At 36.6% G+C, this 5,766-nt stretch overlaps 1 pseudogene; it reads right to left on the bottom strand.

Moving 5' to 3' along the window:
• Nucleotides 1-2,342: 2,342 nt before the first annotated feature.
• On the bottom strand, nt 2,343-2,843 carry LOC109248218 (gametocyte-specific factor 1-like; annotated as a pseudogene).
• Nucleotides 2,844-5,766: the final 2,923 nt, after the last annotated feature.

The raw sequence follows: 5,766 nt of genomic DNA, 5'->3' as shown, positions 1-5,766 counted from the left end.
GATCATATGGTTCTTATCCTTTCTTCTATTAATGTGATGTATCATGTTGATTGATTTGCAAATATTGAACCTGTCCTGTATCCCAGGAATGAATCCCACTTGATCATGGTGAATAATTCTTTTAATGTACTGTTGAATTCAATTTGATAAGTATCTTGTTGAGAATTTTTGCCTCCATGTTCATCAGGGATATTTGCCTATATTTCTCCTTTTCAGTGGGATCTTTGGTTTGGGAAGGTAATACTGGCTTCATAGAATGAGTCTGGACACTTTCCTTCAATTTCTATTTTTTGGAGCAGCTTGAGAAGAATAGGTATCAACTCTGCTTTAAATGTCTGGTAGAATTCCCCTAGGAAGACTTCTAGCTGAGGACTCTTATTTCTTGGGAGATTTTTGATAACTGATTCAATTTGTTCACTTGTCATGGGTCTGTTCAAATTTTCTATTTCTTCCCTTTCAAGTTTTGGTAGTGTGTGGGCGTCTAGGAATTTGTCCACCTACAAGTACTACTATATTTAAAAGGGGTCATACAACGTCCAGGGCCTGGCACTTCAGGAAGTGTTTTTGGAATGTTTTGCATGCACTCTGGTGTTGCGTCTTCCCAACTCTATGGGCTGCTCTATCCCATTGTCATTGCAGTGGATTGTTTGGTATTTCCACCATGTGTGCTTTGATTTTTCCTTGAAGTAACCCTGGAAAAAGGGGGAAAGGGTGGGAGGCACCTTATACAGGTACAGAAAGAGAAATGAAAGGGAGGGGGAAAAAAGACCAGGCAGAAAATCAAAGAAAATATAAGGCTTAATCCAGGAAGAGAGAGAGGAAAATAAAGAAGAGAGAGATACAGGAAAAGGTGTAAAAAGAATAGAATAAAAATGCCTGATTAAACAACCAGAATAGAGAAAGAAAGGGAAAAAAATGTATGTGTGTGTGTGTGTGTGTGTGTATGTATGTGTGTGTGTGTGTGTGTGTGTGTGTGTATCAAAAAGGTATTTGACCCCAAATCAAATCAGAAACTATGAGCTTGATTCTAAAGGAAATTAAAAAGCAAACAAACAAACAAAAAAAAGAGGAGAGTAGAAAGAAAAAGAAAGGAAAAGAGAAGGAAAGAAAAGAAAAAAGAAAAAACAATAATAGTTTTTAGAAGTTTTTTTTTTTTTAAAAAACAGACTATCATACAAAACTGCAGGACAGTTGCCTGTTGGTACCTGGGATTGGTGGCTATGCTGGTGTGGAGGAGAGGCCATCTGGTCCCTGATTTGGTCAGTGTCAATTTTACTTCAGTAGATAAGCAGTTAGGGACGGGGTTTGGTGTAAATGTGTCATGCCTCCCCTTGGGGTTACCGTCCTGTTCCCTGAAGCCCCACCCTGTTGTTGATGGGGAGAAAAATGGCGACACCCTAATCTTTCCTCCCCAGACTGAGTGTCTCAAACCACACTGTTCAGGAAGCCCTCACAGAGTAGTGCAGGCAATCAGCCTGTTGTGCTCGTCTCCGGTGCCTCCTAAGCTCTCAGCTGGGATTCAAAACCTGATGTCTTAAAGGATCTCACACAATATGAACCTGGATCTGGGGTAGCACCACCCCACCCTGCTGATAAAGGGCCTCTGGCTGGAGACTGCAGGGTCTTTTGTCCTTGGATGGGCAATAAACCCTCTTCCCACAGACTCGAGAGAAGGGACTACTGTTTCCCAGTGCGCCCCTGAAATGGCTACTGTGTCCCAGGGCTGGCTTCCTTCCCAACTGGACATGATCACACAGCAGTGGCTTTGGTCTGGAGAGAGTCACGCACCCCTGAAAACTCTGATGTTTAGTTTCCAAGGCTGTTTGCAAAGTATAAACTGGCACTCTTCATATTTTTTCTTCCTCAGTCCATGGTCCAGAGAGGTCTTTTTCTTCTCCAAATAAAATATCACACTTCCACAGCCTCTCTTTGTCTTCCTGTTGTCTCTCCACAGAAGGAGTTTCCCCCCTTCCATGCCGACACCACCCATTTTATCTCTCCCAATTTGCAGATATGCACCTCTGTCCCACCAACCTCTTTCCACCTGTGGAGATTTTTCTGTCACTCCATACACTGTATTCCTGGGTATTTCGGGTGTTCTGACCTCAATACAGCTGTGTTTGAAGGACAAGGGACATCCCAGTTCCCCTACTTTTCCGCCATCTTATCTCCTCCCCTCTTAACACTTTTTTCCTTAAAAAATTTAAGATTTTCTTTTCAGTTTGAAAGTCACAGTTTATCTTTCTATAATTAGCTTAGGAGAAAAGAGATGAATAACCCACTGGTAGTGGAAAGAAGCAAGAGTCTTCTAGGGCGCAGCATTTGATGAGATAGACATTCTGTTACTGTGCACTTCCATTATTTTTCCATGGCAGAACATATAGCAGAGACTTGGGAATGCACATACCTGAAGCCAGTTTACTCTTTTGTTCCATAACTATGTTGCTTGCAGGGCTGTTGTTGCCATAGTAGTTGGTTGTGCCCCAGACAAATGGGTGCTGGTCTGTTCCCACAGATCTTTATCCCACTCTTCATTGAAAGTATGGAACTGCCATATGCTCTCAGCCAGAGTCTCCTGTCCAAGATTTCTGATTTGGTTGACAACAACCTGCACAATACAACTTTTATCATTACAGCATGAGATATAATGACTGATTTGGGGCCAAAGAACCTGGTGGTGAGCATTAAAGAGACAAGTAGCCAATTGTTTGTGACATCAGAAAGATTCTTTTTACACTTGATAAGATGATAAGGAAACCTGCAGACCCTCATCTGTGGTTTTTATCACAGGGGCATTGTAATGGCTTTTCAGGGTCCAGGGAATTGATCTAAGTGTCTTCCATGTTGGAAATGAGGGAGATAAATCCAAGTGCTCAATGGAGAAATGCTCTCCTCACAGTCACCTTCTCTCCACAACCACACCCCAGCAATGCTCACTTCTGGACTAAGATATTTTATGTAAGCCTCATGATAACTACAAGAAAAATCTTGTGGTATTTGAAAAAAGACCATGATAAAGAAGTCAAAGCACACTGACACCAAAAACATCAAAACCCACAAAAAAGACAGAAGTGTAAGAAGCAAGGAACAAATGGATCTACAAAACAAGCATAAAACAATGAAAAAAAGGGCAAAAGTAAATCTTACCTATCAATAATTACTCTAAATGGAAACAGATTGAACTATCCAATCAAAAGACACAGAATGGCTGAATTAAAAAAAAAAAGATCTAATAATATGCAACCTATAAGAGACTTACTTTAGCCTTAAAGACACATACACTGAGAGTGAAGGAATAGGAAAAACAAAACAAAACAAAACAAAAAACATTTCAAGCAAATGGTAACCAACAAAAAGCAGGAGTAACTGTATGTATATCAGACAAAATAGACTTTAAAAATGGTATAAAAAAGACAAAGAGGGTTATTATAAAATGATAAAAGGGTCAGTACATTAAGAAGATATAATAATTGTATATATTTATGTGCCCAACATCAAAGCACCTAAAAATATGAAGTGAAAACTGACAGAGCTAAAAGGAGAAATAAACAATGACATAAAAATATTTGGGGACTGTAATACCCTGCTCTCAACAATGGATAGATTATCAAGAGATAATAAATAAGGAAACAACTGATTTGAACATCTTATATCAAATGGACCTAACAGACAAATATAGAACATAGAACATTGTGTGCAACAACAGCACAATACACATTTTTGTCAAGCATACATGGAACATTTCCTAGGACAGATCATATGTTAGGTCACAAAACTAATCTTAGAAAATTGAAGAAGACTGAAATCATACCAAGTATCTTCTCTGACCACAATGGCATGAAACTAAGAGTAAGAGGAGGAAAACTGGAAAATTCATAAACTCATGGAAATTAAACAACATTCTCCTAAACAACCAATGAATCAAAGAAGAAATTAAAACGAAATTTAAAGTTTCTTTAAACAAAAAAAATATGGAAACACAATTTACCAGAATTTATGGGATGCAGCAAAAGCAGTTCTAAGGAGGAAGTTTATGATAATAAACTTCTACACTAAGAAGCAAGAAAGATCCCAAGTAAACAACCTAATGATGCCTTAAGAAACTAGGAAAAGAACAAAGTAAGCCAAAAGTTAACAGAAGGAAGAAATAATAAAGATTAAAGCAGAAATAAATGAAATAGAGAAGAGAAAAACAGTAGAAATGATTGACCAAATTAAGAATTTGTTCTTTCAGAAGATAAAATTGATAAACTCTTAGCTAGACTAACCAAGCAAAACAAAAGAAAAACAAACAAATGAACAAAAGGGCCCAAATCAACAAAATTATAAATAAAAAAAAAGATACATTCAAATGATACCACAGAAATTCAAAAGATCAAAATATGCCAACAATCTGAACAACCTAGAAGCAATGGAAAAACTTTTTAGAAACATACAATTTACTATGACTAATTCAAGAAGAAATAGAAAATCTGAAAAGGCCAATTACTAATAAAGAGATTGAATCAATAATCTAACATCTTCCAATGAAGAGAAACCAAGACCACATGGCTTCCCTGGGGAATTTTACCATTTAAAGAAGAATTAATATCCATCCTTCTCAAACTCTTACTCAACATTACTCTCAACATTACCCTGACACCAAAACCAGAAAACACTACTAAAAAGAAAATTGCAGGCCATTATTCCTGATGAACAAAGTTGAAATTTTTCTTAATGAAATATTAGTAAATCAAATTTAGCAACAGATTAAAAGGTTCATTCACTATGACCAAGAAGGATTTATCCCTGGTTTTCAAGGATAGTTCAACATACACAGATCTATCTATCATATTAACAAAATGAAAGAAAATAATCATATGATTATCTCAGTAGACTCAGAAAAAGCATTCAGTGAAATTCAACATCTATTCATGATAAAAACTCCTAAAAAATTAGGCATAGAAGGAACATACCTCAACATAATAAAGGTCGTATATGACAAGCTGACAGCTAACATCATATTCAGTGGTGAAAGAAAGAAAGTTTTTCTTTTATGATCAAGACAGGACAAGGGTTCTCACACTCACCACTCTTGTTCCACCTATTACTAGAAGTCCTGGCTGGAGTAGTCAGGCAATAAAAAGAAATAAGAGGTATCAGAATTGGAAAGGAAGAAGTAAAACTGCCTGCATTTGAAGATGATATGATTATATATATATATATATATATATATATATATATATATACACACACATATATATATATAGTCCTAAAGACTATACTCAAAAACTTTTAGATCTAATCAATGAATTCAGTAAATTTGCAAGATATAAAACATACAAAAATCAGTGGCATTTCTATACACTAACACTGAAATTTCTGAAAAAAAATTAATTAATTAATCCCATTTACAATAGCATCAAAAAGGACAAATATTTAGAAATAAATTTAAGTAAGGAGTTAAAAGATTTCTATGCTGAAAAAGAAACTGAAGAAGATACCAATAAAGGGAAAGGTGTCCCCTGTTCATGAATTGAAGGAATTAATGTTAAGATGTGAATACTACCCAGACTTTAGCCTCTACTACAAAGCTGTAATCATCAAGACAGCATGGTATTGGCATAAAAACAGACACATAGACCAATGGAATAGAATAGAAACCCCAGAACTAGACCCACAAACGTATGGCCAACTAATCTTTGACAAAGCAGGAAAGAACACCCAATGGAAAAAAGACAGTCTCTTTAACAAATGGTGCTGGGAGAACTGGACAGCAACATGCAG

The sequence above is a fragment of the Panthera pardus genome, unplaced genomic scaffold (genome assembly GCF_024362965.1).
Source record: "Panthera pardus isolate Hobbes unplaced genomic scaffold, ASM2436296v1 HiC_scaffold_13, whole genome shotgun sequence".
NCBI classification, from domain to species: domain Eukaryota; kingdom Metazoa; phylum Chordata; class Mammalia; order Carnivora; family Felidae; genus Panthera; species Panthera pardus.
The sequence above is the reverse complement of the archived record's forward strand: the minus strand, read 5'-3'. Positions and strand labels throughout refer to the sequence as shown.